Below are 14,012 nucleotides of genomic sequence, written 5' to 3' on the forward strand. Positions count from 1 at the left end.
ACATCCTTGACCTGAAATTAAAATACAATAAGTCACTGATCTGAAATACTACTGATTACCTAACCCCATCCCAGAGCCGCATGCGGCTCTGGACCTGCGGGGTTTGTATTCCTAGTTAGAACGAAACGAAGAGGAAAAAGAATATTTCTTGACGAAGGTTATATTTTGTTAAAAACTATCTGGATCCTGTAAGATTAATTCCACTTATTTCTGAAAAAATTGCCTTCATTATTTATAATTCAAATCTGAATAATTATATATTGACAATGTAAGACACATTAATTAATATTTAAATATTTTCTCTTCGTACACAAGCTTGCTCAATATCTGTATATAATTTTATATTTTTATTTCAGGTAAGATATCTACAAAATTAAGGATGCAGGTCAAGTTAATTATTTGAAAATAACATTTTTTGTGGTATGTAAATCTTTTCATTACTTTACTTAATAAATATTACATAGTATTAGGCGTAGAAAAAATAAATCCACAAGAAGTCTCATTAGTTTGATTGGATGAAAAAAAAACAAAAAAACAATTAATGTTCATCTCCTTGGGAATCAAAACAGTACTTATGTGACGGTCGGTCTCGACGACTTATACAACGCGAGATACACATTACTGAAGCCATCTATTATAAAAATTATGGATTATTTTTTACCAGAAGTAGTATGATTTATCCCACTTGAACTACTCTATATGTGAAATCATAAAAGTGTTTATTTATATTTTTTTATAATTTGCGAATATTAACTCTCGACACTTTTTGATATGAATTAATATCCATATTATTTAGTAGACACAGTTCCATTTTGTATTTATAATTTTTTTTTTTTTTGCATATAAAGCGTGGAACTTAAATACTGGAAAATAAATGATGGCATCTAAATTATTTATTTCAATAAATAGTAACCGAATTTTTTTAAATAAATACTACTGAATATCATAAGCAATAGGTAGATGACAATAAAATTATTTTTAAATGCTCGCCTTTTGCAGAAATTACAGCCTTGTGTCTATTAGGTAGGACATCTTACCTCAGTAAGAAAGGCTAATTCCTTGAGAATGTGGCCAAATTTCTAATTAGGGAGGCTTTCAGTACATCCAAATTAGGATGTTTTTTTTCTTCGCCCGGAGGAATAATTTTCAAAGTGAAGTGAAAATCAGTAGCGGGCCGCACTTAGACATTAAGCGGGTTGCAATTCAGTCCACGGGCCGCGTGTTGGGCATCCTTATCCTATACCATCACTGACTCAGGTTTGTACATTTATTGGATTCTACAGGATGAATGAGATCTATTTTTGACCAAAAGTGGTTGAATATAGCCTCAAGAGGAAAAAAATTTAGGAGCACTAAAAACTCTTTTGGAAGGTGTGCTAGACTTCAACAAACTGAGAAATTTCTTGCTTCCATTTACTCTCTTATCTCTCGTAAATAAAGGTTAGCCAAAAAAAAAAAAAAATACATATAAATATATCCCTCTGTTTCGAAATGATTGAGACAGGTTTGTTTGAAGAGAAAAAAGAATACTATAAATTTCCTCCAGCATCGATTTTCTCATTAATTTTACGGTGTAAAAATATTTCGTAGTTATTCAAAGACATAATAGTTCAGGCATACATACCGCATTTGCACATATTTTCCATTCGTCTCTGAACATGAAGACTCACAATTTTCGATAGTACTTTTTCATAAGCTACAAATTGTGCAAAACAGTGTCTAAGATCCACACGGACCTCATTATCGTTTACTCAGATACTTGCCGTAGTCCTGCAACCATCTTTCCGTGGGCTGGTAAGATCCAAGAGGGCACTTTTATGCTCGATAAAGGTGTCTCGTCAAGACGTCGCCGGTAGACAAGGACACCCAACAACATCGACAAAGTCAAGGACATGGTAAAGGACACACCCGGATTGAGCAGTTGAGAGGTCTAAGGGGAACTTCCCCTACAACCCAAAGGTGTTTTTTTAGAATCTTGCCTGATGGTCTCCGCTTCAAAAACCTCCACAGCGTGTATGTACCCTATTCTCTCTCTCAGAGACAACGACACCAGACAGTTCTTAACTTAGAGAAAAGGGAGAAAACGATCAAATAGAGTACCTACTGCCCGGATCTTAATCTTTATAACCGATTCATCTTCCGTAAGCTGAAGCAGCTACTCTGGGATTATGATGCTGATAGCCATGAAGACTTCGCAAGCGCCGTTCAGCGGTTGATGAAGTTGGATAAAGAAGATTAGTTTTCCAAGAAGTTGTTTCTGTGAATTTGAGAAGCATTGGTACGACGTTATCGTAGCTGGATGATACTATGTGACATGATTGAGCACTATTTAAACATTTGAATGTAATTTCTTGCCTTACTGGGATAGTCTCAATCATTTTGGAACAAACTATTATTAAACCCACTTTCTTGATTGTTGATCTATAATTTACACAAATTTTTTTTTCAAGTGATATTTCTAAAATATATCCGTTATAAAAGTTTGGCTAGGTATTATTATTGAAGGTCCACCTTTATATAATCAAGCAAATCCTTTTCTCTAACTAGGTCTTACATGTTATATACCTATATGACCCAGTAATACAAAAGCAAGGGTGGAATGATTTTTCTCGAAATAAAGACTGATTACATTATTTTGTATTATTCGAGGATTATAGTCAATTTCTATCAATCAATTATTTTGCTTAATCCTTTGGCAATGTCGTAAATCGTACTTAAGTAGTACAAATTCAGTATCATATCAAAATAATTAGATATTGAGTATATACTTAAAATTAAGAACAATGACAAGAAGTTCTTAATCGATCCAAAGCGGGATAAATTGGAAGAATACATCTATTTCATAAGAATTTTTATTACATATTAATTAAATTAAATTCAAGCATCATTTTTTTTTAGACATCAAGTAGTGTACAATACAGAACACATATGTGGATTATCAACATAAATGCAAGCTGAAATAGTTTTTTTTACAAAAAGGATTGTAGATTACAAGGGTATTATTCTACGATGATTATACCATTTAGTTTTTTTGAGTAGTCGCAAATTGCATTTAAATTAGCACTAAAAATTCATTGATATCAAATTAAAATTACGTTTAAAAAAAAAATTAGAAGCAATTTTTCATTTTGAAAGGTTATTTAAAATAAAAGAAAAAGGAAATAAATATTCATAATAAATGAAAAATATCAATCCTATATAACATAAAAATATCCTTAAATAAAAATAAATCAACCCTAGAAATAAGGAATATTAAATAAAAGGTCGTATGTATAAGAGTTTAATTAACAGTTTTTTAGTCCAAAGTCATAAATTGTTTAAATGGGCTGTCTTATTTAATAAATGAAGAACAAAAATTATTTGGCAAATATATATTAGACACTTTATATCAAAAAACGAGATTTGGGTAGTTCAAACCAAGAGAAATGTCAAAACAAATGCGCGTTAAACGGGGTACAAAAATATAATATTTATATATTGGGAGCATTTTTGGAACTAAAATCCTCATACCAAGAGGCAAGTTAAAGAAAGATTGTTGAAATATTACTGTAAATATATATTAAATCGATAATACTTAATCAAAAATAATCCTGTAACTGTACTCGAATCGATCATTTTATAGAAACCAGATGAAAATTCCATTTTTCCCCCCCACATTCTACAGATTTCCAAATCAAAACGTGTCCATAAATTTTTTAGTTGTATGAATATAGATCCGGTTTTTTTAAACGGACATTTATTTTATTTTCTTGATTTTTGTTCAGTATTGTTTTTGTGTTGACTTACCACATATCTACCTTTATATTATTATACTGTAATTCATATATGTATAATATTGACACATAATTTATTTATAAAAAAAACATGCCAAAGTCTGTCTGTATGCTTTTTGAATTGTCAAATAACTTATACCTTTATGTAATATTCATTTCACACAATTTTCAGAATTTTCAGGAAGAGAGGAAGACGAGGGGGGGAGGAGAATTTGTCAAGTTGTCAAACTATGGAGAAAAATATCTAAATATTGTTAAAAGTAATATAACTTTGTTATGCAGAGTTTGTTTAAACAAAACTGTGGAGAGAAACATGCTAAAGCTATCTGTTTCAAAAATGAAGAATAGGAGAAAAGTTTAATGCATTCATTAATTTTTTTACATCGAACCGTTTTGTGCAAATGGATTGATAATCAAATGAACAAATAAAAGAACAGTGTTTAATAGAATTTACACTTAATCTAAAAAAATTATTAGTCTTGAATATAACTACCCTAGGTAGTAATAATTGCTTCAAACTGGCAGTTGAATTTGCTGCATGTCAGCCCACAGCTTGTTGACGGCGGAAACTTTTAAGGCCTCAACATTTGGGTGTCGGATTTGGTGGCATAGGCCTCTATTTGCCCCCTCATTGCGGTTTTGAGGAACAAGAAAAATCCGCATTATACGGGGATTGTTTTTTTTTCTTCACATAAACCAGTCAAATGGGATAAATTATTTTCAAAGTTCACTTTTAACAATTTTTATTTATAATTATTTATTATGGTTAGGACAATAAAAACGTTTTATTCATCATAAATTATTTAAAATAGTCTATGACTGAAAAAATAATTGTAAAATTAACTTGAATTTTTATCTGATTATATTAATACTATAAAATTTAAATCATCGAAACTTGACCATTATTTATTCAGTTATTTACAGAGCCCAGGCCGCTTTTCAATTTTTTTTTAAATGATCCCTGACTAGTTTCCAAGATATAAAATTATCGATGCTAGCTGTATCGACTAAAATCATTAAGGCTTTCCCTCAAATTGAATTTCTAGGCTTGATCCCCCCCAAAAAATAGAGGTGTTGAGAGAAAATAAGAGCACGTCGATTAAATGACTTTTATATGCAGACAACCTAACGCTTTTCTGCAAAGGAACTAAAAAGGAACTCCTACAATCAATGGAGACTTCTATTTAAAGAATACAAGGGCTCGGAAAAGTATTTGGACTATCTATAAATATAGGAAAAACTCAAATTTTTAATTCCAAGTTTGTATAACAAGTAATGCCCCAAAGTTTTAATTCTAGGTATCAAATTAAATACTTACAAGGCACTCCCCCCCCCCTTATGCACAAGCTGTCGACCTTTTACTCGAACGCACGGTTTATCTGTTGTCTAACAAATCAACATATGTTTGTCGTCTATATATATATATATATATGTGAATGCGTTATACATATATGACGTCATATGTAAAGGACTGAATGAATAGAATGGTGCCTTTTTTAAGAGGGATTAATGGGATTTAATGTATGTAATGTGAGAATGCATAGTTTTACAGAAATAAATAATGTGTAAGGGAATCTACGATTTCATTATTAGTAAATGAAGTATGTAGTTACACATATAATTAATTCAATGCCTTATTGGCATTTAAAAACAAGACACTCCATTAATAGGATATTTTTAAAGAAGGAAAATGGATGCTTTCACTCTGTTTTATATATATTTACTATTCAATTGTTCACTCATTGGCTAGGCCCTTTTATGTACAGGTTCGTGAAGGGTAAATTCATTCCCAATAAATTCATATAATGTAAAAAGTTTGACGATATCATCCCTGGACATATTCCATTCCCACATTGAAGGGGATATTTAGTGACGCCATACAGTTTATGTTACTAAACTAGTTGGTAGTTTTTGTAGAGGGACGTAGAGGGAGTCTTTGCATGATCCTCTAAAGGGTAATGATTGTTGTAGGATTCAATTCAGAGCGGAACTTGAAGCTGGGGAGAGTTAGTGATCCTGGAGAAGGGAGGGAGGTGCCGGAGAAAGTTGCAAAATGGTTTACGTAGATTTGAATGGGATTAACTTCTACCTCCCAAGGTATGAACAATATCTACGGATCGGGGTTCCATTCTTACTCCCATTAAATATTTATGATGACGTCATTTCTAATCCATAAACACAATAAATCATTAATATTGGTCTCCCATCCATCACTGGGCATCACTCATCTCCGGTGCCGACTGCCCAGTCCTCCTTCTACTACTTTAGAAAAATAGCCGTATGACATCACTAAATATCCCTCTCCAAAGTGGGAATGAAATGTCCGGTGATATATTTTACAGGCAATGAATTTAATGAGAATGAAATAATTACTAGGAATGAATTTACTGGATTTTAATGGAATAACCTATCACCGTTCAGGGCATAACCCCCACATCCTCTCCTTTTGATCTTTGTACTTTAAATGAACATAAAATGTGTATTTCTACCTCTGCTAACGAAGTTGAACAGAGGCCATGTTTTGTCCTGTGTTTGTTATTTAGTAGCCAGGATTACGTCAAAAGTTAAAGATCGATTTTGATCAAACTTGGTACGAAGATTATATGCATAATTAATTGACCATTATTTTAAAATAAATTGCGATAATTGGCACAATTTAATTTTAGGTGGAGGTTAACCATTGTTGTGTATTTCATTTAACAATATCAAGTACTATTCCCATTACCCCAAAAAGTGTCTTAATTACCCCTTTTCCCAGACCACTGCTCTAAAGACTCCCGTTACTCAGTACTTATATATTTTCTCTCGTATGAATAAGAAAATAATTATAATAATTTGAATTTTTATAATATTATGTGATGAGCCATTGAGCCATGGAGTACTTTAGTCTTTAGAGTACTATCTGGCCTAGCCTTAGCTACTTAAACTCGATACTATATGCAAAATGACTGAGATATTTCGTTAATATGACTATATTGTTATTTCCTATATCAAAAATATGTATATGGCATACATCAGGGAACACTATATATTGTGCAATCTGTTTACACGCTCAATGCTACATGCAAAACGCCTCAAGATTTCATTAATATGACTACATTGTTCACCCTTGGGTAAAAAATGACTGTTTTTCATTCCAGCATAAATTATCCATAATTATATTATATACAGGGTATCCACGATAAATTGGAACTACTTTAAACTTCATCCAGATCCATACTGTGGATATTCGGGGTTAAATCATACTAATATAAAAGGTTGCTTGAACAATACACTATCACTTCCACCACGATTGTTTAGACAACAAACAATAGTCATCATGGAATAAGCAAGGAGAGACGCCATCCTCGAATTGGCTCGCGTGGGATACAAGCCCTCTGCTATCTACAAGCTTCTTAACTACCCCAAGACCACGATGTACCGGGTCTTCAATGCCTGGGAGGTCTGCTGCAAGGCCCACAACATAGAAGTGACCGAATCCGCACTCCCCGCCTCCAGAAGTCCATCAAGGCTTCGCCGGGGACTTCCTTGTCCAGGTTGGCCAAGAACCGTGGAGTGAGCAAGCAGCTGGTCTCCAAGGCTGTGAATGATGACCTCGGGAACAGGTCATACCAAATGGCCAAACAACACATCCTCACGGCATCCATGAAGGCCACCGGTAAGCGTCTCCTCAATGACCTGAAGAGCCATGGAGGAAGAATCATCTTCTTCTCCGACGAGAAGAACTGGACTGTTGACAGAAGCTACAACGTCCAGAATGACAGGTGGCTTGCCAAGGAGGGAGAAGAGGTCCCTGTTGTCTTCATCACAAAGTTCCCAAAGTGACCCTGGGTGTCATCTGCAGCACCGGTGAGGTGATGCCTCCTTTTTCTTCAATCCCCAGCAAAGGGTTAACGCGATAAGGTACTGGGAAGTCATGGAGGAGTTCGTCATCCCCTGGATGAAGGATACGGCCGCTGGAAGGAAGTTCATATTCCAACAAGACTCAGCGCCCGCACACATCGCCATGAGGACCACTAACCTCTTCAACTCCCACGACATCACTTTCTGAGATCGCAACACCTGGCCCTCCAACTCACCCGACCTCAATCCGTGTGATTACTACTGGTAGGGAAGTTGGAGAGGGAGGTGTGCAAGGTCAGCCACAAGAGCATCGCAGCAATGAAGGGCTCCATTACGAGGGAGTGGAATACTGTCGATTCAGGGCATGCAAATCCTTTAGGGGCAGGATGGAGAAGATGGTGGCTGCTGAGGGAGGACATGTTGAATAAATTTATTGTTTAATATCATTTCTAACTTTTTCATATTAACAAATACACTCCATTTTTATCAAGCAGGTTGAATTTTAAGATAGTTCTAATTTATCGTGGACACCCTGTATATTCATAAACTTGTCTTTATTAATATAGATCAGGGGTTGGAGGAATATAAATTGGCACGCGCAATTTATAGCATATTCCCATAGTTTGTGTGTGTCTTTTTAAACATTATTGTTGATAGTGACAGACTCATTGATTAAGAATGATGAAGTTGGCTCTCAATGTCTCAAAGATTGCCTACTCCTGATATAGATCAATACAATTAACAATTCTGGTTATTGGTTATAATTATTTCAAAAATATTAGATGTAATCCTCACTAGTAATTCCATGTATCACAGGTTTAAACAGGTTCAAAAACCACTAAAATCAGAAAAGTGGGTTACCCGCACACCTTTTTGCCAGATATGTAAAAGAACGAATTAGTAAACCGTGAATTTATAATTAGTGATAAGATCAGAGAGGGAGAGAAGCCAGAGGAGGACAGCTAATGGAATAGGGGCGAAAAGGAAAAAAATAACAATGGGATTTGTAGTCTACCTCCTACAAGAAGAGGCAGCTCTTAAACACCCTTAAGAATGCTTATAGATCGTCTTGTTAAAAAGATGAGATACTCTACAAAAAAATACTCAAATCCTTATTTGCCATCACCATCATCGATTTTGATTAATTTTTGTCATGGATAGAGAGAAATAATAACACATAATTTTTTATTTTTTTTAAATAAAAAGACATAATTTACAATTATAGTATTTTCGACCTTAACCAGTTATAGGCCTTAATTAAGGTGATTCCATTATGATCCCACTCTAATTTTTTGCACAGACATAGAATACGACTAGGGTAAAGTTCTTACACAAAATTAGAGTAATCAATTTTGAAGCATGGCTGGGGCCATATCTATATTTTGCAATAATGTTTTTGTAGTATTTTTTACACATATATTTTTTATCAAATATGAGTTACTCTGGAAAATATTTAAGAGCAAAAAAAAAAAAAAAAAAATAAATAAATCGATGTTATCTAAATGGAGTTGTGGCTTACTCAAGTTTGAAGGTGGTTCGAAGGAGGCCAAACTTTGAGGGACTTGCAAATTGGCCCTCACGCTTTTATCAGTCCAAAATTTTTACATATGTAGTTTCTTTATATTACAAAAAAAAGTATAGAGTTCGTTTAAGCCTGGGAAAGAATGATCCGGGGTTGTTGAAGCATGTGCTTGTTGTGGATTCAAAGTACAAAACTCGCAGCTTGATAAAACCTTCTGCTCCTTTGAGTGAGAGAAGGCAGAGGCTTCATGACGCAAAAAGGATGGGGAAGTATAGCGTGGCAAGGGGCCTTCACCTTGCCCACAAGGGGTGCCTCACTGGACGTTTCCTTACGGAAACTGAGCTAAGCTTGTCTGACTCTGTTCTGCGTATGGCCCTCCAAGTGCAGTCGGGTGCGCTTGAGACTGAGGTTTGGAAAGCTGTAGTCAATAGAAAAGGAGGACTTAGCATATGTCGGACATGTGGCTTGGCACCACCCACGCTGAGACACGTGCTCCAAGTATGTAAAGGAGGGGCAGGAAAGAGAAGGGATAGGCATAATAACATGGTTCGGCGGATAGCGAAAGCTCTGAGAGAGGCTGGATGGTTCGTCGAGCAAGAACACGTTGTTGGTGTTGAGTTTGGATTCAATATGAGACCCGACCTCATCGCTGTAAAAGGCAATGTGGCCGCTATCATCGACCCGACTATTATAGGGGACCTTTTATCTCTGGATCGTGTCTACAGAGCAAAGAAGATCAAATATAATAGGTCACTGGTTCGTCGAAGCTTAAGTCACATCAATGGCTTCGAAAAACATGAGGTGCTACATGTCATCCCTTTAGTAATGAACCTCCGAGGCACTTATTGTAAGAAGTCGGTATTTGACTGGAAGGCTAAACTTGGTCGATCTCTATACTCTATACATTGGTGATGAGTGATCTAAAAATATCATAAAGTGGGTACACTAGACATGGAATGCCCGGTAGGTTTTTGGAAAAAGTTATAAATTGAGGGGTTTTTGATTTTTTTAAATAGATGTTAAAGGAGTACTTTGTACACAACAAGTAAGAGGGAATCAGCTCAAATATACACTACCCAGTGGGAGATTCTCTCTTTCAAATTGAATTGAAGTCCTTGCTTGACCAAAAATGAATATAAAATATACTTTTGAAAGTCATAATAATTAGAGTCACTCCCTTAAATCATACAAGAATCAACACATGAAAATTAATGAGAACAATTGAAGCAAAATATCTTTGTTTATTTCTAAAAACTTGAGATGATATGAGGTAGCTTTTTGAAACAGTTCCTTGTTGTTGTTATGATTTATACCAGGACTATTATTAAGAGTGATGCTTCAGTTGACATCATAACAAAGATTTGTTGTTTCAATGTAAACAAATTTTGTAGGATACCTCCCTCCCCTTTCCTCAAAGGTTTATTTTGATTTTTTGAAGATAAATGTACGGGCATGAGTCTTCTCAAACCAAAAGGTTTGCTTCCCCAAAAAAGCCGTTTTGAAAGTCTATTTTTTTATACATTTTATAATTAAATTTTGTGGCAATGTCTACAGATCGATTTTGAGTGGAGGAACGGGAAAAGTAGAGTTACTTCCTAATTGTCATTATCGTTTGTCAATGAGTGATTAAGTAGATATATGATGGAGAATACGGGGCGTCCGCAGGGGTTTTGCTGTAGAGGATGTACCTCCGCCCTCCAAAAAAAGGCATTTTTCATTTGGACTAGAAAAATGAACATTTGAAATTTATTTAATTTTGTAACTCTTTTTTGCAAAAAAAAAAATTAATATTTTTTTGGGAATAGCTTTTGATTTTTTAAATTTTTCTCCAAAACATTTAATTTTGAAATGTAATTTTTATCAAAAATTTATTATTTGATATTTTTTTGATTTTTAAATTTTTCTCCAAAACATTTAATAATTGAAATGTAATTTTTTTCAAAAATTTATTATTTGATATTTAACTTTTGAATTTTTTTTGAATACCTGTAGATTTTAAAAATATTTTTGAACAAAATTTAATTTTTGAGTATAAGGTGAGGTTCGAGATTTTTTTTGATAAAATTTAATTTAATTTTTTGCAAAAAATTTTAATTTTTGAAATTTTTTTTGAATTTAATATTTGAAATTTTTTTTACAAAAAAATAATTTTCAAATTTATTTCCAAAAAGTTTTAACCAAGCCGCCACAAAATATAATCCTAAATGAAATTATTCTCCACAAAATCTATGTACGGCGATACAGACATTAGGAAGGCTTCGTAGGACAATAAGGATACTTTGCCGATTGCTCTACCAATAATTAATCGACCTTAATTTTGAACAAATAAACTTTTTAATAAAATGTTTTTTTTCAACATTTTGTTCAAACGCTTAAGAAGTTTATTGAGTTTACGAAGCTGCCCAAATCAAATGTTTAAAGGTTTTCAAGGAGTCAGATGTTTATTGTTACACAAGCAAGGAAGACTCTTGATCGTTCTAAGAGTAAAAAACGTACTCCAGACTCCAGGACATGATCGACGACGACCACAGCATCTCCATGAGTGGTTGTTGATGTAAGTGATGTACTTGAAAATGAATTCCCTCATGTTAGAGAAAAAGATACGTGTATTAATGAATTAGTTTTGGGAAAAACAATTGTACAGTAACTTTTGTTTTTTTCCATAAAATTTAATATTTGAATTTATTTTTTGTCTATAAGTTTCAATTTATTTCCAAAAATATGATATTTAAAATTTAATTTTTGAATTTTTTTTCCAAAAAATTTAATTTTCTGTCAAAAGCCATAGATGTTTGAATTTTTTTTCCAAAATGTTTGATTTTTTTGTTAATAGCTATTCATTTTTAAACTTTTATCCAAAAAATTCAATATATGAAATTTTTTTCCAAAAAATTTAATTTTCTCTCAAAAGCTATAAATTTTTGATATTTTGTGTGAACAGCCGTAGATTTTTGAAATTTTTTACAAATAATTAAATTTTTTGTGAAAAACTATGGATTTTTGAGTAACATTTCCAAAAAAATTTTTTTGGGAGTACCATTGATTTTTTTATTGTTTTTTTCCCCAAAAATATCATTTTTTGTGAGTAGCTATAGGTTTTTGAAATCCTTTTTCCAAAAAAATTAATTTTTTGGCAATAGCTGTGAATATTTGCAATTTTTTTTAAAAACAATTTAATTTTTAGATTTTTTTTTTAAGTACCAAAAACCAAGCCAAGAAATAATAATGATTATTATATATAAATATATAATCCAGCGAACGCCCCTGTTCTAATATACATCATCTTTAAACTCTCTGGATTTAAAATCCCAAAGTACTCCAATTATATACATTAAAAAAAATTAATTTTCCTTATCTTAATTTTGGTTCAAGATTGTTTTCTTGTTGACACATAGCATATGTATTTTTAAAAGATTTATTCTCAATGGGTTAATGTGATATTATGTGTCCTTATTTGTATATATATATGTACCCACAGGCGTGTGTGTAACCATTCTCAAACCATGTTTCTTCTTTCTCCCTGTTGTTACACTCAATGCGCCGTCTCCTATTGTAGTCTGGTAGTCGTTTTCTTGTGAGATTGAGAAGAAGAAAAAGAGTAAGACGGGACTTAGTAGTATTTGTAGACTTTGGTACAAAGGTTCTCTCTTTCTCTCGCAATGACTTTTCCATCCTTTTATGAGAGGTTGAGTGTTTGGACTCATAAGGAATAAGTGATTGATTAGTATATAGTGCAGTGTTGCTGTTTGAAGTTTCTGTTTATTTAGTTTCTACAGTTCCCCCTTCTCAACTCGACGGAATAATGCTCTCATACCCATGGTATCACCACTATTAATCGTTCGAATTTATACAATTAATTGTATCTCTATAATATCCCCACATTTTCAATCTCATTTCTGATATTTTTCTTTTTTAATTAAACACTTGTCTGTTTGCAATAATTAATATCAATAAAAAAATAGTGATTCTGAAAGGAACAAAGAATTTTTTTTTTTTTTTTTTTTGCACATGTTTCTACTAAATAATGTATATATGTGTATTTTAGGAAAACAGATGCAACACTTTTTGCTTTTGCCGGTATTACTCAGAGTTGGTTTGACTTGGATCCACCGACAATTAATACAACATACTTCTATCTTCATATATATGTTTGTTTAAATACACATATATTTAGGGATGTTAACATATTACAAATTGGCGTGTGTACTAGTGGTAACTTGTAAACATTTGTCATCAATAAATGAGCTGAATAATTTAGAGTATAATTTGTGTTGAGGGAATATTACAATAATTGAGTATTGCATGGGTATTCTATCCTTTGTTAAGGAATTGTCTCGAGTTTAGTCTTTTGTTTGTAACTCAAATCATGTTTATATTCTTTGTCATGCAGTCAACTAAGTCCCAAATCGAGTCTCAAATCCATGTGCCCAACCTGATTAAATGTTTCATGCGTTAGCAAATCTGATCCTTGAATGTGGGTAGCCCTTACAAACAGAGTATTGGAGACTACTAAGCATAGAGTTTTTACTATGTTTAATTCGCATCTAGTTTTTATTTATACCTATTAAGGTTTTTTTTTTATTAATTTGCTAGTCGCCCTGTTCTGCCCTTTTAGAAAGAGTGGTTAAATCAAGTGACATATTACTCACTAGAGTACTTTACTATTGCTTAAATACTTTAGAAGCTTTAATTGTTTTATTTTGAGCGCACACCTCACTTTACGGGGGACTCGGCTCAGTTTTCATATGATGTTAGATGAGTTTATCTTTAAGGCTGATTGACTAAAGCAAGGGAATTTGCAATAATTCCCTATCTATTTATAGTTAGCAAAGTTAGCTTATCGGTTTAGCTGTTCTAGTTCTGGAACCACAGAA

At 33.1% G+C, this 14,012-nt stretch overlaps 1 protein-coding gene across 7 annotated transcripts in view; it reads left to right on the forward strand.

Annotated features, from left to right (window-relative positions):
- Positions 1-14,012, forward strand: part of LOC121130123 (uncharacterized protein CG43867) — a 396,776-nt gene that overhangs the window by 267,311 nt on the left and 115,453 nt on the right. Inside the window, exon 1 of one of the 7 annotated variants that reach the window (XM_040725843.2) lies at positions 12,752-12,957. The exons of the other annotated variants lie outside the window; for them this stretch is intronic. The gene's annotated coding sequence lies outside the window, so the exon portion shown is untranslated. Of the gene's footprint in view, positions 1-12,751; positions 12,958-14,012 lie in introns of those variants that run through there. 7 annotated transcript variants of the gene reach the window in all.

The sequence above is a fragment of the Lepeophtheirus salmonis genome, chromosome Z, assembly GCF_016086655.4.
Source record: "Lepeophtheirus salmonis chromosome Z, UVic_Lsal_1.4, whole genome shotgun sequence".
Classification (NCBI taxonomy): domain Eukaryota; kingdom Metazoa; phylum Arthropoda; class Copepoda; order Siphonostomatoida; family Caligidae; genus Lepeophtheirus; species Lepeophtheirus salmonis.